General features: G+C 40.8%; 1 pseudogene; it reads right to left on the bottom strand.

Annotated features, from left to right (window-relative positions):
* LOC104656423 overlaps positions 1 to 4,177 on the bottom strand; it is a 39,710-nt pseudogene extending 35,533 nt beyond the window's left edge.
* Positions 4,178 to 22,828: the final 18,651 nt, after the last annotated feature.

The raw sequence follows: 22,828 nt of genomic DNA, 5'->3' as shown, positions 1-22,828 counted from the left end.
GTCTCTACTAAAAAATACAAAAAACTAGCCGGGCGAGGTGGCGGGCGCCTGTAGTCCCAGCTACTCGGGAGGCTGAGGCAGGAGAAGGGCGGGAACCCGGGAGGCGGAGCTTGCAGTGAGCTGAGATCCGGCCACTGCACTCCAGCCTGGGCGACAGAGCGAGACTCCATCTCAAAAAAAAAAAAAAAGAAAAAGATTTAAACATGACATCAAGACACAGATTGGTGCTTGCTTTTTCTGCTCTCTGCTAATTCCACACTGCTTCATTCAGCTACTTTATGTTTTCACGTCTGAATTGAAAATATCTTCCCTTCTTCCCAAGGATCAAAGATGAATATAATCGTAGTTAAGATCTTGGATTGTCAACTCTGGAAGGCCACTGTGGAAATTCTGGGTCTCCTACTAAGTAGCAGAGGCAAGCTATCTAACCTCTTCAAGCCTTAGTGCTCTTCTTTCCAAAATATGAAAAATAACAGCACAGAGGGAAATTGCTCACTAGAATTCCAGGACCTCACCTGTCCTGGATGAATGATATTTCCAACATTTAGATATCTTCAAAAGAACTTTTCCTGCTACCATTTGATCCAGGTCTTGTATCTTCTGGATATATTTTTCCTTCTTTCCTTCCTTCCTACCTTTCTTTTTTCTTTCCCCTCCCCACTGCCCTTTGTTTATCTATATGTTCTTACCTATTACATGGATTAAGGAATGCATGTCTAATGTCAATTTCCACAAGCACAGTTAAAAGATATAAAAAAAGGTGGCCGGGCGCGGTGGTTCACGCCTGTAATCCCAGCACTTTGGGTGGCTGAGGCGAGACGATCATGAGGTCAGAAGATTGAGACCATCCTGGCTAACACAGTGAAACCCCGTCTCTACTAAAAATACAAAAAATTAGCCAGGTGTGGTGGCGGGCATCTGTGGTTCCAGCTACTTGGGAGGCTGAGGCAGGAGAGTGGCATGAACCCAGGAGGCGGAGCTTGCAGTGAGCCGAGATCGCACCACTGCACTCCAGCCTGGGTGAGAGCGAGACTCCGTCTCAAAAAAAAAAAAAAAGATATAAAAAACGTGATATCCAGCAAAACATAAACAAAAAATAATCATCCCACCTTCTATTTTACAAGCTACGAGTCACAAGGTCACTGCAATCACTCATAACGGTTCATATCCCACTATGGATGTTGTAGGGGCTGAGCCTCTGGCATGCCCACTGGTCATTTACAACCCAGCCCTATATAGTACCACAACACCAAGTTGTTCCTTAAGTATCGTAATTTTTAACATATAATCTTTTAAAATCTTTTTGAACAATTAAAATGCTTACTTCCAGACCCCTGGGTAAATGACTTATTTATTCTACCTCTCTCATGACCTTGAAGTGAGGATTAAGAGAGATAAAGTGTGTAAACCACCTGGTGTATGACCTGGCATAGGCAGGGTAAGCAATAATTTAGAATGTGCTGAAATGGGACTGTTTGAATTGGTAGCTTTTGCTTCTGAAGGCTTTTTCTAATAGATCCAGAGAAAAATAAATCTAAAACCTTCTCACTATGGCTGGAATGAGGTAAATTAGGGATAGCATATAGGTCTGAACATGCACACTCACTCTGACAAATAGTAGCCACCTGGAGTACAAATAAAGCTGCAGGAAAGAGTTCTGTGCTCAGTCAGCACTGGTCACTGTGGACCTAGGTTGAAGGAATGACAACATGGTTTCTGTGTATTTGCTGTCCTTGCTGTTGTGATAAGCACATAGGACTGCCAGTTAGAAAACCTGGATTTTAGTCCTGCCCCACCTAGACACACCACCTCCAGCAAATCACCCAAGTCAAGACTGATTTCCTCATCTGCTTCCATCCCCATCTTGCATATTGTATCCTAGTAATCATAAACTGCTTGTGGTTCTCCCTATGTATCATTCTGTTGTCTAGGCCCTTGGCTTTCCTTTGCCTGGAGTACCCATCTTATCCTTTTAACTCCCACAAGTCTTACCCTTCAGTTCCTAGCTCAAGCAGTGCCTTTCCCAGGAAGGCTTTCTCAACCCCCAGGTGGTGCTATGTACCCCAACTCTAAATGCCCACCCACCTGAGCATTATTCCTCTATTCTACAGGTTAGCAAACTTTTTCTATAAAGGTTCGACAGTCAAAATTTTAGGCTCTGTAGGCCAGATAGCCTGGGTCACAACTATTATATTAAACTCTGCCATTGTAGCACGAAAGCATCCATGGACAACATATAAATAAATGAGTACAGCTGTGTCCCAGTAAAACTTTACCATTGGGCCAGACATGGTGGCTCATGCCTGTAATCCCAGCATCTTGGGAGGTTGAGGCAGGAGGATTGCTTGAGGCCAAAATTTAAGACTAGCCTGAGCAACATATTGAGATCCATGTCCATAAAAAAAAAAAAAAAGTTCTAATTAGCAGGGCCTGGTGGTACATATCTGTAGTCCCAGCTACTTGGGAGGCTGAGATGGGAAGATCCCTTGAGTCTGAGTGTTAGAGGCTGCAGTGAGCTATGGTTATACAGGTCACAAGGTATGACTTTGTGCATCACAAGGTATGATGCACTTCAGTCTGGGGGACAGAGTTAGATGCACTTCAGTCTGGGGGACAGTCTGTCTTGAAACAACAACAAAACAAAAACAAAAAAACCTTTATTTTCAAAAACAGATGTTGGGCTTGATCTACCCTATCAGGTAACATGTCATATCAGAGTGATCCATGTGCATATCTTTCTCTTTCACTAGACCGTGTGCTAAGGGCAGAGATAGGCCTTACTCTTTGTACCTCTAACATTCAGCACATAGTGGCTATTCAATAACTGAAGTAACAACGCTGGAAAACTGGAATAATAATCTCTTTCTGGCTATTCCACAGGGCTATGGGTTTTAAGCATGATAAAGCATGTGAAAGCCCAGGACACTGATAAGGCACCATTCAAACGTATGGTGCTCTTCCTACGGGCACATCATTGACACTCTTGCTCTAGCCTCAGGAGGTGGAGAGTCACATATGAACCTGTTATTTCCTGCCACAAGCAGACACAAAATAAAACGCCAGCTAAAAACCTCACTCCTTTCAGACTCAGCTTCTAAGAAGAAATGAATCATTAGGTCATATGCTGAGTTGAAACATATTAAACCATCCTGAAGTCCTGAAGTTACCCTGAAAGGCATAAAAAGCCTCGCAACGTCTGCCTCCCTTTAAGCTTCTCTTTAACAAATTCCTTCACACTTTTCCAGCAAGTGTCAATATTTACATCTGTTGAGTTTGCTGTCAAGCTTAATAGAAGGCAGGAATAGATGTCTGAGTCCCCAAGGTGGGGACACAGAACTGAGAAGTCCCACTCAGCTGGGGTTTCTGCTCACTATGCAATGCTGCTCTTACCTGAAAACATGACCCCTTTACACCAACCCGCTGTGACCAACACAACGGTGAAAATTCTGTACAGATGTGAACAAATGGAGTGAACAAGGAAGGTGAGGATGAAAGATGAGATCTCCTGATCTTGCTGGTGCCCTAGGCCCACCCCTAATGATGACATTCATTCACTCACTCACTCATTCATTCATTCATTCATTCAACAATTATCTTGAGAGCCAACTCCATGCCAAATTGTGCTGGGCATTCATTGCCTTTGTAGAGAGAACAAGGCACCACTGGGATTTCTCAGGTGCACTATTACCTTGCAGGGAAGGGCTCCAGGACCTTTCGGGACCGAGGGGGCAGAGGCAAGAGGAAAGCTAATACCTCTAGTATTGTCTGCCAGTCAGAAGGCCACACCGGGATTGGAAGGGGAAGGGTTCCAGCACCTTCCTCCACCCTTGTCCCGAGGAAACCAAACCTTGCAGCTAGTTTTCATCAAAGTCCGAAGCCATGGGCTTGGCTGCGGCCCCTCAAAGGCCCCTACCAGCGCCACTCTCAGCTCTTCGCCCAGGATCCCCCCTGAGGCTGCGCCCTCCGCGTGCGCCCAGCTGCCCGCCCCTGCGCCACCCTGGGGCACCTTAGAGGCTGGAGGCTGGCTCGGCGGGCTCGGGGAGGTTGTGGCCGGGACTGCGAGGTTGCGCCCCCTGTAATCGCCCCGCAGTGCCTCGCCAACTCCGGAAGATTTCAAGGAGTTGTGCCCAATAGTTTGCCACGAATCTCCAAACACTGAACTACCACTTTCCTCCATGCTCTGCATTTCCCAGAGGGAGGGCTGAGGTCCAGGGACAGCACTGCTGCCCAAAATAACACTGCTGGTTAGTGGCACAATAAGGCCCAAACCCAAGGTCCTCTATCACTAGCACTCATGACAACAAAAGCAATGTCTATTTAGGAAGCGCTTGCCATATGCTAGGCCCTGTGAACATTTTAGGTACGTTATTTCATTCATTCTTCTCGGCCACAACCATAGATGACATTTGTATCTCTATATAAATTAAAGCACCGAGAAATTAAATAGTGCCTGAAGAGCAACAAGCAGTAAGCAGCAGGGCGAGGTTTCCGTCCACTTTACCCCGTGATAGATTCCCGCTGATGTCAGGGAACTCATTCTCTGTTGTGTGCCTACCTAGCTGTTACAAACTTTGGTATACTTTAAGATGCCTAAAAGGAATGGGCTGTATCATTTTTCTTATTTGTGTATATCCAGGGGACAGAATACCATTGCTGGCCTACACTGGGCCCAATTAATGGTTTTTTTGGTCTCGCTATTCACATAAAACACGAATAAAAACATCTTGTAGTATGTATGTACATGTTTATTTTTGTATTGCATACACTTTTTGTTATATAGATTGACTGATGGATAATGTTGCACATATGCCTATAAAGAAAAACTGTTCGCTGCAGCATCCCCATATATAACACTGAACCTGGCACATTCTAAGTGTATAATAAATGTTTATTGAACAAATTAATGATTAAAAAAAATCAAAATGTTAGCAGTGGTATTAGGGAAACTGTCATTTTAAGAATACTTTTCTATAAGGAACTTTTTAAAAATTGTGGTAAGAGCACTTAACATGAGATCTATCCTCTTAACAATTTTTTGGGTTTTTTGAGACAGGGTATCACTCTGTCACCCAGGCTGGAGCGCACTGTGCCATCATGGCTCCCTGTAGCCTCGACCTCTTGGGCCCTAGCAGTCCTCCCATCTCAGCTTCCCGAGTAGCTGAGACTACAGGTGCGTACCACCATGCCCAGATAATTTTTGTATTTGTCATAGAGACAGAGTCCCTCTATGTTGCCCAGGCTGGTCTCCAGCTCCTGGGCTGAAGGGATCCACCTGCCTTAACCTCCCAAAATGCTGGGATTTCCGGTATGAGCCACCACGCCAGCCTTAACAAATTTTTAACTGCACAGTGCAGTATTTTTAACAGTAAGTACAATGTTGTAGAGCAGTCCTCTAGAACTTATTCAGCTGCATAACTGAAACTTTATACCCAGTTGAATAGCAACTCTATTTTTTCCTCTCCCTAGTGCCTGGCAACCACCGTCTACTCTCTGCTCCTATAAGTTTGACTACTTCAGATTCCTCATGTCAGTGGGAATCATGCAGTATTTGTCCTGTGACTGGCTTACGCCACTTAGCATAATGTCCTCAAGATTCATTCATGTTGTTGCATATGGCAGGATTTCCTTCCCTTTAAGGCTGAAAAATATTCCATTGTATGTATATGACACATTTTCTTTATCTACTCCTTTATCAACAGACATTTAGGTTGTTTCCACATGTCGGCTATTGTGAATAATGCTGCAATGAACATAGTGCAAGATCTTGATTTCAATTCTTTTTACTAAATACCCAGAAGTGGGATTACTGGATCACATGATAATTCTATTTTTAACTTTTTGAGGAAACTCCATACTGTTTTCCATAGCAGCTGCACCATTTTGCATTCTTACCAACAGTGTACAAGGAAACGTATTTTTAATAATCAAAATATGTACCTATCTATAATTTTGTTGGCCTTTTGGAAAATAAGAAGTCAAAAGTAACAGGAGTTCATAAAGATGTTCACAGTCTTGAGCCAGTTTACTCCTACAGATTGATCCTAGGGAGGAACAGGAGGAAGTAAGAAATGCCCTTGGGCTGTCCCAGAAACACACTGCTTCCTTGCAGCCACTTCCTGGGACTCACTGGTCCAGTGTGAGGGAAGCAACTGGATAAATGATGCTATTTCAACACTATGGCATATTGTGTAGCTACTCAATAATAATAGTTACAGAAACTTTGCAGTCCATAGAATCTGTAGAAACATGGAAAATGTTTATTAGGTAACTGAAAAATATCAGATGTGAAAGTAGTGTGAGGGTGGTGGGGTTTAGATAATTCACTGTTATTTTCATTTTCAACTATTTTAATGGTTTCTATCCTTGTTCATCAGGATAGATGAACACTCAAGCAGCAGCAGTATCAGCTAGGTTCACCCTGGAGCTTGTTAGAAATGCAGAATTTTTAGCCCCACTCCAGATCTACCAAACCAAAATTTGCATTTTATCAAGATTCCCAAGTGATTCGTATGTGCCTTATGGCTTATATTATCTTTTTTTTTTTTTTTTTAATGTATTTGTTGAATGAGCTCCTTAATTTGGTCTTCAAGCAATCTACAGATGAAGAGATAAAATTTGAGTTAAGTGACTTAACCAGAGTTGTGTATCATTTAATGTCAGCTGTCAAGCCCAAGTCCCCTGATTCTGAGGCTACAGCTAAATTCAGACTAACCACAGCCTGCCTGGCCTTGTTTCTGTGCCAGGCCTTCCTCCATATGGCCTGAGGTGGCCCACCCACTGTCACCTTCCTTAGGCTAAACAGCATGGACAGTGACTACTGTCAACAAAGGCCCGTTTCAGGAAAAAGAGGACAGGCTGAGGTTTCTGAAAAGATTCCTGTCTCTCCCATGAGTTCCTGATAGCACTCCCTTGAACCCAATCCAAGGGGCTGAAGATTTGTGTTTGTGAGCCACCTTGGAGCCATGGAGATGAAAGTAAGCAGGGCAGAGGGCCACCACACATCAGTTGAAGCCACCCTGGCTCTCATCTAGTTCAACCCCATCCATTTTCAGAAGAAACACACCCAGAGAGGGAAGTGACTTGCCTTAAGCAACAAAGCTAAATTCAAGGCTAAGAGGAGAGGCTGGCATAGAGGGCAACCCAGATATGGGAATTCAGGGTAGTGTGGCTGGGAGTACCTCAAAACATACCTGCCAGGTGAGGAAGGAACAGGGATGTCCAACATACTCCCTGAAGAACAGGTGTGTAGTATCCTCCCATAATGCTGTGATCCTTTGTCATTCATGTAACCCTTTATGAGCAAAAGTTTATCCTAGTTCTCCACACTGAGAAAGGCTTGCTCCCCTGTCCTGTGTGTTGCACATCCTCAAGTGCCTTTACCCTCGTCAACCACTGACAAAACAGAATGAGAGTCATTTGAAAGGTGGATTTAAATAAATAAAATTAACTCTTTAGTTAAGGTCTGCTGAAAAGGCATGATTTTATTGCATACTCACAATATGCCAGGTAGTGTGCTACTCATCAGCACTCTTTTCAAAACAGGATTTGGAGACAGGATGCTTCAAAAGAGAACTGCACATTCAACTAAACATATCCAAAAAAATTCAACTCTTTTGAATTAGTCTCCAAGTCTACACAAGCCACAGGAAATAGAAGATCATTAAAATACGTGATTATACACAGACAAATGGACAAATGAAATAGTAATTAATATTGCTTGAGCTCAGATTGCTCCTGTAAGATCTGCAGAAATCATATGACTGGGTAAGGGTTTATAGAACAATATTTCATCAGGAGATAATGGCAGTATCTCATTAGACTAAAAGGAGATGATAGATGCTGGAAGATCAGCTTTCATACAGCTCTTCTCTGTTCATAATAGTACTGTGCGCCTTCTCCAAATGACAAAGAAGTAAATTCATACTCCACCAAAATAACCTCAAAACACTGAGCTATTTCAGGGCTTTAAAAATTGGTCAAGAATTGTTTGGCCCCCATAAAAAGACTCTGCCACAAAACTTAGATGGCACATAGGTAGAATATGTTTTAGTATTCTGCAGGTAAAAAATAACATATGGTTAACTATAAATAAGGAATATATGTGCAAAATACGTATGTCCTTAACATTTGCTACTCAAAGGTAATTTCTAAAGTATCTAGAATGAGCTAAATTTTTTTTAATTAAAAAAGCCTTCCTTGAAGTGCCCACTTTTGGCATTCTAAATATTATCTCTCTCTCTCACATATATACACACTCTCCACTTCCTTTCCAATCATGGTGTATAGATGCAAGCAATATTGTTGGTTCTATGACAATACTTTTAAAACTACAAAAACAAGTTCTCCCACTCTAATAGATGATGCATTTGTTTGTTTTCCCCTTATGTGACTCATCTGTTAGAGTGGGAGAAACGTTTTTGTTTTTTTTTTTTAAATGCTGTGCTTCCAGCAATAAGGATAGTCAATGGCACAAATTAAGTGCTCAATGAATAATTAATGCACAGTGAATTCTCTTACCTTTGCTCTCCTATATCTTCTAAATGTCCCATGTATGATTTTTGTAATAAGAAGTAAAAATAATGTTATTTTTAGAAGTACCAGAATCCCAAAGTGACCAATATGGACCATTACATGATGAGTTCTAAAGGGTAAAGATGTCCTTATTTGTCATCACATCCTCAGGACCTGCCCCCAAGTAGGTGACTAAACAGGTTTCATGATTAGATGAATAAATTAATTAAGAAATGATTGAATTATCATAAATAAAAAAGGGCAGGAGAGTATTGTATATGTAATTAGCTTATAAGGAATCGCATCCCTTTCTACCACATGACTTTCTTTTTAAATTATTTTTTATATAGAAATATTTTAATGTACTTTGTATTATACATATATGGGGTATATGTGCAGGTTTGTTACATGGGGAAACTGCATAATGCTGGCATTTGGGCTTCAAGTGAACACATCACCCAAAGAGTGAACATAGTACCCCAAAACTTCCAACAGGTGGTTTTTCAACTCTGGCCTTCTTCCATCCTCCTCCCTTTTGGAGTCTCCAGTATCTAATATCTCCATCTTTATGTGCATGTGTACCCATTGATTAGCCTCCACTTATAAGTGAGAATATGCAGTATTAGATTTTCTGTTTCTGAGTTATTTCACTTAGGATAGTAGCCACCAGCTGCATCCATGTGGCTATGACAACATGATTTCACTCTTTTTCACATCACGTCACTTTCAAACTTGTTTTTGTAGTTTTAAAAGTATTGTCATAGAACCAACAACATTGCTTGCATCTATACACCATGATTAGAAAAGAAATGGAGTGTGTATGTGTGTGAGTGTGACAGGGTCCAGCTCTGTCACCCAGGCTGGAGTGTAGTGGCATGATTTCAGCTCACTGCAGCCTCAACCTCCTAGGCCCAAGCAATCCTCCCACTTCAGTAGCTCAGTGGTCAGTAGCTCAGACCACAAGCATGTGCCACCATACCCAGCTAATTTTTTTATTTTTGCAGAGACAGGGTTTCCCTATGTTGTCCAGACTCGTCTTGAACTCCTGGGCTCAAGCGCTCCTCCCGCCTCAGCCTCTCAAAGTGTTGGGATTACAGGTGTGAGCCATTGCACCTGGCCAAAAAGTGGATTTTAAAATGTTTTTGTATATGCATCTCCAGATTAGTGAAAATAAGAAAGAGGGTGGTGATAAGCAGGAAAAGACAAGAAGGGTTTGCACCAAAAGATTACAGACATAACCATAGGCTTTGTTGTCATTGTTGTTATTGTTGTTTACTACTGAGTTATGTGATGGTTATCTTTGTATTTATCCTGTCGGGGATTCACCGAGCTTCTTAAATCTGAGAACATATGCATTTCATTAAATTTGGAAAGCTTTTAGATATCATTTCTTCAAAAATGTTTTCTGCCCCATTTTCCAGCTTCTAGTCTTTGGGACTCCAATTCCACACGTTAGGCCTTTGATATTGGCCCACTTTCCCTGAGGCTCTGTTCATTTTTTTTCCAATTTTTCTTCTCTCTGTTCTGCAAGTCAGTGATTTCTACTGACCACTCTTCAAGTTCACTGACCCTTTCTTGTGTCACCTACAATTTACTGTGAAGTTCAATCACGGAATTTTTTATTTCTCATATTGCATTTTTGTATATGATTCAATTCCATTTGGTTCTTTTTTTAAATTTCTGTTTCTCTAATGTAATTTCCTATTTGTTAATTCATTAGAAGCCTATTCTTCTTATGTCTTTAACCACAGTTATAATAACTACTTTAACATTCTTGCCAGCTAATTCCCACATATGGTTCATCTCAGAGCTTGTTTCTATTAACCCTTTCTCTTAAATATGAGTCATGTTTCCCTGTTTCTTTATAATAATTTTGAATGACGTCTTGGACATTGTGAGTGATATGTTGTAGGGATTCTGTTTTTTGTTACATTCATCCAAAAAGTGTTATTTTTGTTTGTTTGTTTTAGCCAGTAATTAATTAACATGGCTAAATTCAATCTCTATCTCGCACTAAAATAGACACCAAGTGAAACCTCTGTTTAGTTGTTTGGCCTTAGTTGGGCTGCTTGAAGTCTGTCTCACACATGCATAGTTCAGGGAATTGCCAGAGACTTACGCAGAGTTTTATACATAAAATTTTGGGCTCCCTTTCTGTTGTTTTTTCCTTTCTTGGATCCTCCTGCCCTTGATCCCAATTTACAGCTGCTATAGTTACCCTGAATGCTTCCCTCTTGTTCTTCTATTTGATAAGACTGCATCTATCTGTATTTTAGCTGCTGCCCTGCTTAGTACTGACTGGGGTCTGCCCTCAGGCAAATATATATATATACACACACACACACATATATTTATATATATATCTCTGTGTGTGTGTATATATATATATACACACACATATATATAATGCAAATTTCACATGATATTCTTTTTGTCCAAATGCTGACTCTTGTCTAGCATTTGTTTTTTGTTCTTCTCCATAGCCTTCAGGTTTGTATTGGTGTTTTTTTTCTCAATAGTCTACTGTTTATATTTGTGGAAGAGTTGGTCTGATAGGAACTATTCTGCCAATAGCGGAAGTGGAAACTCAGATTTCCATGTTTTAGAAAGTATTCTAAAGGAATGTTGAGAATGGATCTGAAATGAGATGAGGGATAGAGAAACCAGTCAGGAATATAGCAGCCACCCAGGGAAAAGGTAATGAGAGTTCACCGAACAGCAGCAATTAAGTGCAATGAAAGTTTGTATTTGCAAGCTCCAGACTCTTAAATTCCAACTCTGCGGTAAAATAGCTAAAAACAATCTGAACTAAAGTATCAAGAGTTTTTGGATAGAGATGTAGGTTGTGGTGAGAGGGGAGGCAATGATCTTGGGTGGTATCTTCCTAGGACAGTGGGAAGTGTGAGAAGGGAAGTGGATCATAGGCTGAACACTGGGGAAGAGGCAGGGAGTGACAGGACATCACGGTAGCTAAGAAGAGTCAGAGACGCTGGAAACTGGTTGTGATGACACCGAGACTAGAAAGTTGTGGCCAGGCTTCGTGGCTCATGCCTGTAATCTAAGCATATTCGGAGGCCGAGGCAGGTGGATCACCTGAGGTCAGAAGTTTGAGACCAGCCTGACAAATATGGTGAAACACTATCTCTACTAAAAAAAAAAAAAAAAAAAAAAACTCAACAATTAGCCAGGCGCAGACATGGTGGCGTGTGCTACTCAGGAGGCTGAGGCAGGGGAATTGCTTGAACCCAGGAGACAGAGGTTGCAACAAGCCGAGATCACGCCACTACACTCCAGCCTGGGTGACACAGTGAGACTCCATCTCAAAAAGCAAAAAACAACGAAAGAAAGAAAGAAAGTTGCAGAAGGAGTGCTATTGATTAATAACATCGAATGCCTCAAATTAATCAGGTAAGCTGAGGTCCAGAAAACTCCCATTGGATTTGCAATTGGAAAGTCACTGGTGACCTTTGTGAGAACAATTTCAGAGGATGGTGGAAAAGGCAGATTGGAGAGGGTTAAAAAGTGAATGGAAGGTGAGGAAGAGCAGAGCATTCTATGTCATAGATGTCTTCAAAGCATTTCACTCGATTTCCCTTGTTCTTTTTCCACATAAAATTTCTACAAATTTCATAATAGTGTATCATGCAATTTTCAAAAAATGTAATTAATCTATATTTTGTTTCAGTTTTTATGTGACTATCTTTGAAAAAGGTACCATCTGATTGTTCTTTCAAAATAACAGAAATAAACAGTTGGAAAGAAGGATTATAATGTGGCAGAACCTTTTTTCCCCTTTTTAGTTGACATGTAATCATTGTACATATGAAAACTTTTAATAATTCTGATTTGAATGTGTTAAGTTTCAAAACATCTGAGTGGGTATCAATTAAACTGTTCCAAGTCTGGAATTTAGAAGAGAGTTTTAAGCCTTACATATTTTTTAAAAGTTTAATATCCTGTTTAGAATGTGCTGAGTTGCTGAGAGCATCTCAGACTTTGAAAAATTTTGAGAATATAAATGGGAATTCAAATGGGGCACAAATAACCATGAGGGCTTTAGTGAGTGTATCAGGATTCAGTTTTACAGCATAGAGACGTGATTAACCTCACAGCCTGCCTATCTGCGAACAGCTGAGAAGGAAGGAGGACCAGAGCACATGGCACAGCAGTTGGGAACCATCAATTGCATCAGTCCAGCTGCCTGGGAACTTTCAAATGGACAGTGTTTAATTGGAAAGGCCCAAATTTTACTATGGGGCCAGGGGATTCATGGGAACATGAAAGGAGTGAGACTAGGATTAAGTTTTTTGAGCAAAGGAGAGTAGAAGAAAACTCCCACATCACAAGTAATGATGTTCTGGAAAGACAGAAAACTCAGGGTGGGTTAGGGAGCACCAGGCACAGCCAGGGTGTGGCAATAGGTAGTGTTGGCTCAGGAGTTAAAGAGACCTGGGTGTAAAACCTGGCTTTGATCTTGGGACAGTTTATTATCCTCTTTGAACTCTAGTTCCTTCATTTATAAAATAGTAATAATACAGTAATAATGTCTACTCTGGAGGCTTAAGATAAGGAAATGAGATAATGTAAGAGGCCAGTGATGTCACTCAATAAGGCAAATATCTGCTTAGAGTTGTAATGATAATATATTAGATATATAAAAAACTAATATATAATGTATACAACTAATATATATAAAATATATAATGATATAAATATATTTTTTGAGACAGAGTCTCACTCTGTCACCCAGGCCGGAGTGCAGAGGCATGATCTCAGCTCACTGCAAGCTCTGCCTTCTGGATTCAAGCGATTCTGTTGCCTCGCCTCCTGAGTAGCTGGGATTAAAGGCACACACCACCACACCCAGCTAATTTTTGTATTTTTAGTAGAGACGGGGTTTCATTATGTTGGCCAGGCTGGTCTCAAACTCGTGACCTCAAGTGATCCTCCCACCTCAGCCTCCCAAAGTGCTGGGATTACAGGCATGAGCCACTGTGCCTGGCTAAAGTGGTAATAATATAATAACTGAAAGATAGAAAATGTAAATGTCCAACAATAGATTGACCAACTAAATCACAGAGCAACTGTATAATGAAATATTATATTTATAATTATATTTGAAAGAACATAATAGGTCAGGTGTGGTGGCTCATGCCTGAATCCCAGTGCTTTGGGGGGCTGAGGCGGGTGGATCACTTGAGGCCAGGAGTTCAAGACCAGCCTGCCCAACATAGTGAAACCCTGTCTCTACTAAAAAAAATACAAAAAAGTTAGCCAGGCATGGTGGCACACACCTGTAATCTCAGCTACTCAGGAAGCTGAGGGACAAGAATTGCTTGAACTCAGGAGGCAGAGGTTGCAGTGAGCCAAGATCACACCACTGCATTCCAGCCTGGGTAACAGAGCGGGACTCTGTCTCAAAAAAAAAAAAAAAAAAAAAAAAAAAAAATGTGCATAATATATAGGGGAGTATTTATCATATTAAGTCATATGGCCAGACCAGAATAAATAATGCATACAAATATACTATTTAAAAAGAAAGTTTATACATCAAAATGTTAACAGTGATTATAGTTTAGACTGAGAGATTTTGGTTTCCTTTTTACAAAAAAAAAAAAAAAACCCATAAACACAAACTTTGGTAGCTTTCTGAGTTTTCTATGATGAGAATGAATTGCTTTTATAAGAAGATAGAATTTTAATTGGAGATAATAAATAGTGGATGTTTTCATGCCATTGGTGTTACCCTTATTAGTGAATTGTTCTTATTTGCTGTTCCCCAAACCCACCTCTGGCTTAGCCCCTGGGAAAATGGCAACAATCCAGCAGAAACCAAATCTGTGGACCTAGAGGAATTAAAAGGATTTTTCTTCACTTACTTTGGGTGGTTTTGTCTGGCTGGGTGTGCCTCATTCTGACAGGAAGTGTGTGTCACCAGAAAAGAATTTAATTCTTTGCAGCAAAAAGATGGTTAGTGGAAAGAGAGAAAAATACTCATGCATGCTTCTCACAGATTGTCAAACTAGCTCCCCTTCCTAGCTGGACCCACCCAGAGAAGAGGTGCCTCCACTCAGAGTCCATGCTGCTCCAACAGACCAGGAATGTGTAGTGGCCTCCCAGTCCACTGAGAGGCCAGCTTGTTTGACCCCCAGTGTATAAACCTGGCTTTGCCTCTTGAAAGAGTAACCACCCCTCTCTGTGCCTCAGTTTCTCAACTGTAAAATTTATACGTCTGCCACCCCCACTAAAAAGTGAGCCCCTGTGAGCACAAGGACAGAGCATTATACCTTTCTGTATCTATATAGCCTAGCCAGCACCGAGGCTCAATTAATGTCTATTGACTAAAATGACAACGTTGTTTTAAGTGGCTTTTTAAATGTGCCATCCAGTGTTCGCAATTAAATTTGTGGAACCAGGTGCGGTGGCTCATGCCTGTAATTACAGCACTTTGGGAGGCCGAGGCAGGCAGATCACCTGAGGTCAGGAGTTCAAGACCAACCTGACCAACATGGCAAAACCCCATCTCTACTAACAATACAAAAATTAGTGGGTCATGGTGGCATGTGCCTGTAATCCCAGCTACTTGGGAGACTGAGGTAGGAGAATCGCTTGAACCCAGGAGACAGAGGGTGCAGTGAGCCGAGATTGAGCCATTGCACTCCAGCCTGGGCGACAGAGTGAGACTCCGTCTCAATCAATCAATCAATTTGTGATCATAGCCCTCTGGGGTATATTTATATGTGGTATAACATTTCTGGGGAAAAAAATTAAGACAAACATAGGGAAATGTTAAGATCTGGTAAGTCTGTATGGTAGACACATGAATGGATCTAATTAATATCCATATTAATCACTGATTTTCAGTTTCCTTGTCCACAAAATACTACTACTTCATTGAGGCTTTCATGCCTTGAACAAGAAGTGTTATGGCAAGTGCTTAGCACATTTGTGTCCTAACTCTTGATTTTCTTTCAGCAAGAGGAATGAAGGGTAGCTCTCAGTTGATTTTTTAATTCTAATGCTTAAAATTGGACTATCTGATTTGTAGGATCTGACCACAGTCATCCTGGCTATCATCCCACAGTGGCTGTATCCCATAGTGACATAGATATTTCAATGGAGAGAAGATTGGACCACATTAGGGCAGATGATTTGATCTCAGTCAATATTTCACCCAGTGTTAGAAGCCTTCTACAGTAATGCATGAAAGTATAATTGATTGCCTATTCATTTACCAAACACCACATGCTAGGCATTGCACCAAGCACAGGAAATTAAGAGATGTGAAGATATAATTCCCTGGCCACAAAAAATTCACTGTGTAGTAGCAGAGACAGGCAGAAACAAATTATTTCAATAGAATTCAGTATATGCTAGATTATTAGCCCAAAGGAAGAAGTAAAACATTTACCTACACTTAGCAATCAAACTTAGCTATTTCATTTTTAGTAATGAGGCCTATAGCTCTCACATACCTTTCAATTTTAGAAAATGTTAAGAAGAGTCTTTTTGCTGAAAATAAAAACATATCACCTTCAAAAAGGATGAGCTCATTTACGCAGAAAATAAAATAAAGCTGTTGTGTCGGTATATACAGAAATGAATGTAAATGCAGAGACAAAGCTTGGGCAGGGAACACATCATTGCCAAAGTGTTTATTGGGAGAGAGGAGAAGGTAATAGGAGGGTGGTGAGAAGGTTGTTCCCTTGTTTCCCATATATTTCTGTATTATTTGAAGATTTTAAATCAAAGATGTATTCACATCTTGTTTATGTTATAATCACATTATTGTATATGTACAGAAAGAAAGGAGTCTTCTCCCAGATATCCACATCTGCTTCAGATCTTTGTTCAAATGTCACTTTCTGAATATCCTATTTTTAAATTGCCACCTCACCACCATTAAAATCTCCATCCCCTTCTCTAATTTATCTGTCTTCATAGCATTTACCACAATCTGACATGCTATGTATTTTACTTTTTTACAAAATATTATTGTCTGTCTCTCCTGGACAATTAGAACATAGGCTCTGTGAGAGCTGAGATTAGTGTGTGCCAGTTTTACAGCCCTAAACCCAGGGCTGAGGACACACATACCAGGTGTTCCATAGGCCAACAGCCTGACTCTATACAGCATTAGCTAACAGCAATTATTTCTGAATGGAGAGCTACAGATGTCTTTTATTTTCTTCATTCTGCTACTTGATATCTGAATTTTTGTAATGAGCACATATTACCTAAGAAAGCAATTGAATTTATTATTTTTTAAATGATAACCTGGGAACTAAGAAAGAGGCTCCCCTAGAAGCCACCATGGAAGGAGTAAGGGCCTAGTGGGAGTCAGGCCAAACAGCACAGGAGAAACCTCCTGAGACACTTGGTGGAGTAAAGTTAGTTGGAGTTAAAAAGCCAACTAACTTAACGACTCCTCCGCTGTCTCGCAATTTCCAGACATCCACACAAATGCCTGGTCTACGGGTCACTGGTTCACAAAGGGTCTTCTGCCCCATAGCTTCCCATCCCCAAGCAGCGGGGCCCAGAAATTTGCCCACATCCTTCCATCCAGCAAATGTTTTTATCTGGGTCCTACTTAGATTTCAGCCAATTCTTTGCTGAGCAACTTGGCTTACTGTTTTCCTTGGGAACCAGGCTTTTTTTAAGTTGGAGTCATAAAAAGAATGAAATCCTTTACCTGATACTTTTCTATTCGAGCATTCAAGCCTGCCACAGATGGAGGCCCTGTGGGCCACTCTCTCATTATAGGCACTGGCATCTTAGCCCAGCACTTTGAATAAGGCACATATGAGAGTGAATGCTGAGCTTTTTTCATTCTTTTCTTCTCTATTTTTTTTTTCTGTTCTATTTCTAATTGAAAGCCATTGTCTTGAGGGAATGATTGTAGTGATGGCTTAATCCTCATCTCAAAATGCCATCATAGGAGCAATGGGAGAAAGTGGTCCTGCCAGTCTGAAATCAGTTAAGAGAGTTGGTTTCTCATAATTGTTCTGCCATTAACTTGTTACATGATCTTACTCAAATCATGTTACCTCCCCAGGCCTCTGTTTCTTCATGTGCAAAATAAAGATCTTTGCAGTGTTTCTCAAGTCCCTGCCCAAATCAGTTTTTGTTTAACTGAGGATCAACAGTGACATCTTGTGGTTCTCCTTGAGCCATGTCTTTGTTTTTTCTAGCCCAAGTTTAAGGGAACCAAGGATATTTTTGCCTGTTCCCCTGCGTGGCCCACCCACCCTATCAGCTTCACTTAGCATGGCCCTAACCTTGTCTCCCCCTAGATTCGGAAAAGTGCGTCCACCCTTTGTTCACCAGCTGCTTCCCAGCCTCAACTTAGCAAAAGTTACTAAAATCAAACTACAAGTAGACTGCAGACACCAGCGTGAAGGCCTGTGCTTCTGTGGTGAAGTCTGCGGTTTGGTATGAATGTGAGGGTATCAGCCCCAGGTGTTTTTTAGGGCTGGTAGTGTAGTCCCAGAGAGGGATCTGGGCAACAGCTCAAAGAGCAAGACTGAAGATTTTACTGTTTTCCAGCACTCCTACTAATTTGTAAAATTATCAGATTCCAAATTGTTCTATGCCACAGTTTTTCCATTCATAAAATGAGAAAAAGCTGCCATAGCACTGCCTTCAAATTCAGTTAGTCTATTCATTCATTTACTTATTTGTTCTTCAAATATTTTAATGAGCATCTTCCTGATGCCAAGTTCTGAGCACCTACCTGTGCCAGAAGTCCGAACTTGAGAAGACAGTCTCTGCTCTTCAAGACCCTGTTCTTGTCTAATGAAGAAGAGAGAGGGAGGAAAAACTTCCATTGCCATACTACAAAGTAAGCCTTATGGCAGATAATGTGTACACATAATGGCATGGAAGCCTGGAGACAGATATCATACTAGGCCTGGGAAGAATGTTTGACAAAGAACAGGACACTTAAATACGGATTTTCGCAGAATGGAGTTTGCCAGAGGAGACTTACTGTTTAGGAAGAGAGAACAGGGTGGGAATAGGCACATAAACATTATCTATCTAGATGCCCTACCATAAAATCAAAACACAAAACTCTACTGACTCAATTCCCTCCCCTTCCAGATATTACCCCCATTTCTCTACTTCCTACTGTATCCAAACTTACCAAAAATTCATGTTCTGTCTTCACTTCCTCATGTTCAACCACCCTATCTTAGCTACCACCCCTCAGTAACTACCTAGCCTGGGTAGAAACAAATGCCAGCATGATACCATACTCAATGATCCTCTGTCACTGTTGGCACTGTCATCATTCCATGGCCTTACTTTCCCTCTCAGTGCCATTTGCCACAGTGAGAAACTTTCTTTCTTGACTTCTTGTTTCTCTTGGCTTCCATGATACCCACTCTCCTATTCATGCTCCAGGTTCACTGTCTGCTCCTTCCTGGTCTCCCTGTTCAGCTCCTCCTACTCCATTCAATATCAAATGTCAATATTCTTTTCTTCTATCTAGGAAATCTCATTCATTCCCATGGTTTTAAATGTCATGTACCAGCTCCTAAATTTTGTATATGCAAACCTGACCTCTGAAATCCAGTCTTAGCAACTAGTGAGGTCTCAGCTTAAATGCTACCTGAAGGTTCGGTGATCTTCCCTGACATTTTTCTTCTTATCTGCTTCTTGCTAGATTGAGAGCTCCATGCAGGCAGATTCATCCTTACTTTCTTCAAACTTGCATGTTTAAAAATTAGAACAGTTCCTAGGATACTCAAAAATTATTTGTTCACTAATTTCTGAATGAAATATAAGTAAATATAAGTATTTCAAATAGAATAAATCTGTGATTTTGATTGTTTTTAAGAAATTATTCACTCAATCCAGTTCAAGTTCAGCCAGGCAAGCCTCACAAAGGGGCATATGCTCAGTGTTTCAGGATGTGATCTAATTTTTAATTGTTTCTTGATGCAAAGTATCACCTTTTTCTAGTGACTGTTTCTCCTCCTCCATCATCTACTCTTGCCCAATGGGAGATTTCCCAATGAAATCCCACTGACTATCTGAATCAGAACATTTCATTCTCCATGGTTATTCCAAGTTCATAAACGTCATTTGTGGCCCTTGTGGCAGTTGATATTTTTTCAGGAAATACTATAGTTGCAGCAGGCCCTATTACAGCTTAGTGGATATGCACGTTGTGGATGCTTTTTACTGAAACACATGATAACCAGGTATCCAGGAGCGGGAGCTAGCAACACGGTGGTCTGGACCTGTGGAAAAGGGAACACCACTCCTGGCAAAGGGAAGCAACAGGCAGCACATTTTGTTCAGAGAAATAAGGTGAACCCTCTTGGAGGTAAACTTAAGGCTGAGATCCATTTTGGCTTGAGGCTTCCAAGGCACAAAGCAGCTCCCAGTAGCTGAGAGGGATCAAGAAATAGGATATCCTCATCTTTCCTTTGTAGCAAGAGCATTCAGAAAGGAGGACCACTGGTCACCTGGAATGGAAAGTTATTATTAAAATAAAGCTCCAGTCACATTATTCAGGAAACTTTGGGAATGTTTATAAATAGATAAAAATAGTAATGGCCAAGGAACATTCCTCTCTCCTACCTCTCCGTGAGACAATACTGACCAAGTTAAACATGCCTTGTTTCCAAGATTGAATCCCAGGTCTACCTCTGATAAATCAGATGGACAATTACTTAACCACTCTCAACTTTTATTTCCTCCTCTTTAAAATGGGCAAAATGGGTACAGTGGCTCTTGCCTATAGTCCCAGCACTTTGGGAGGCCGAGACAAGAGGATTGCTTGAGCCCAGGAGTTAGAGACCAACCTGGGCAACATAGCAAGACCCCATCTCTAAAAAAATAAATAAATAAAAATAAAAACAAAATGGGCAAAATAATGTCCTCACATCATCACTATGAAGATTAAATGAGACAGTACCTGTTAAGTGCAGATACAATACCTGGGACACAGTAGTAGCTCAGTAAAAATACTTTCCATCCCTTAATACCTAAGCAAAAGAAAATGCCCTGAAGATGTAGATATTCTCTAGAGAATTTTTTCTACATTTGCTCAATCAAACATATGAATAAATAATACAGCAGCCTAGACAGGAAGGGACACCCAGCATTGAATTATGATTTGTGCTTTCCAGAGCTGTCTGCCTATTACCCGGGTATGTTTGTTCACCTTCATATTCCTGCATCTAACAGACTTCCTGGCATATAACAGGTGCACAAAATGTTTGCTGGCTTGAATTAAACTACACCTGCACTGTAGGTCCCACCCTCATGTGACTATTAAGCACTTGAAATGTGGTTAGTCTGAATTGATTGTGCTGTGAATGCAAAACACACACCAGATTTTGAAAATTTAGTAGCCCTTTTTTGGGGCTACTAAATGTAAAATATTTCATTATTAATTTTTATATCCATTACATGTTAAAATGATAATATATCACATACATCAGGCTCAATAATATATATTATTAAAATTAATTTCACCTGTTCCTGTCTACTTTTTTTTTTTTTTTTGAGATGGGGTCTCTGTCGCCCAGGCTGGAGTGCAATGGTGTGATTATTGCTCATAGCAACCTTGAACTCCTGGGCTCAAGTGAGCCTTCCACCTCTGCCTCTCAAAAAAATGGAACTACAGGCACACATTACCACACCCAGCTAATTTTTAAAAAATATTTTTGTAGAGATGGGGTCTTGCCGTGTTGCCCAGGGTGGTCTCAAATTCAAGTGATCCTCCCACCTAAGCCTCCCAAGTTGCTGGGATTACTAGCATAAACCACCTTCTATTTCTTTAATGTGATTACTGGAAAATTTTAAATTACATGTATGGCTTATACATTATATTTCTAATGGACAGAGCAGAACTAGACTACAGGCCACCAACTGGCTGAAAGGTCATTGAATATGTATATCTCAGACTTTTTTCTCTGGACCTCCTCTCTTGTTAAAGTTATACAAGCTTTATAAGGCATTTTCTAGTTCCAGCATTCTATGATCTTATGAACTTTAGACTACAGTTTCTTACGTAAGAATACTGATTAAGTTGCTAGTCTGGGCCAAACACTTTTGTACACACCGTCATTTAGTCTTTATGACAAACTTAAGAGGGAAGAATGACCCTCCTCATTTAATAAGTGTAAAAAGAAGACTCACAGAAGTTAAGAAACTTGACTAATGTCACCTGGCTTGTAAGTGGCAGAACTGGCCAGGAATCTTTGCCCATTTTCTCCAGTTCTTTGAAAGAATTCCCAACGGAAAACACAATCCAAGAGTCAATGTGGGTGCTTTGACTTGATTATTCCCTATGATATATTTCCTTGAGAAGAATCATGTATCATCAGGATCACTGTAAAACGATATGCAAGAGGCTCCTTAAAGAATGGAAGGAAGCCCCGGTGCTTCTCAAGCTTGGTAGATCATTGACACCTAGCAGTAAATGTAGGGAGGCTTCTAAGGAGGTAAGATTGAAAGCTGGAAAAGCAGGGACTGCTGGTGGTTAATTGTTCACCAGATTCAGAAGACACGGCTGGGAGGACAGCGGAGGAGTGAAACATTGACCAGTTCTGATTTAGATGCAGGAATGTGTTAGGGAGGCACAGAAAGGTCGGCACCTGAGACACCTCTCATGGGCAAAATTATTCTCCCAAAGACTGTGAAAGGAACAGAGAATGTGCTCAGAGAAGAAAGGGGCTGCTGGCCTCAGAGTGCACTTATTTTGCCAACTCCTGCAGCCATTTCTAGGGCCTACAACAACAACAAAATGATGAGGGCATGTTTGACTTTTACAACCCACCAAACTCTGTTAAATTTTGGAGACCTGGGACCAAGAAGTAAGGGACAGATAAAACAAAAAATGAGTTAAATAAGATACTGCCCTTGCATTGGAACCAAACTGGAAAATGCAAACTGGACTTGAAGGCTCATGGATCTGGGTTCAATTCTTGGCTCCACCTAGCCACTTAATCCTAGGCAATTCAGTGACTCTCAGTTTACTCAACTGGAAAAGTAATAAAACTTACCTCCAAGAGTTGTTATAGTGATTACATGATAATGAGGAAGCTCCTGAGTCCTGGTGTAATCAATGTTGAGTTGAGGAGTAGGAAAGACCACATTGTTTAAAATGGTCCAAGAGTTCTCCAAAACCTTTAGTGAAAGGTTCAGTATGGCTTCCTTTCCTCCAAGAGCCCAGCTTATTTCCACAGCTTCCCTCCCACCCTCTGCCTCTTCACCCCTACCCAACTGGGGTCAGCTTCTGATTTGTGACACTTTTAGAACCAACATCCTGAATGCTGAGACTCAGTATTTCATTCTGTAG

Source organism: Rhinopithecus roxellana, chromosome 15, assembly GCF_007565055.1.
Source record: "Rhinopithecus roxellana isolate Shanxi Qingling chromosome 15, ASM756505v1, whole genome shotgun sequence".
Taxonomy (NCBI): Eukaryota; Metazoa; Chordata; class Mammalia; order Primates; family Cercopithecidae; genus Rhinopithecus; species Rhinopithecus roxellana.
This window is presented reverse-complemented; position numbering and strand designations above follow the sequence as displayed.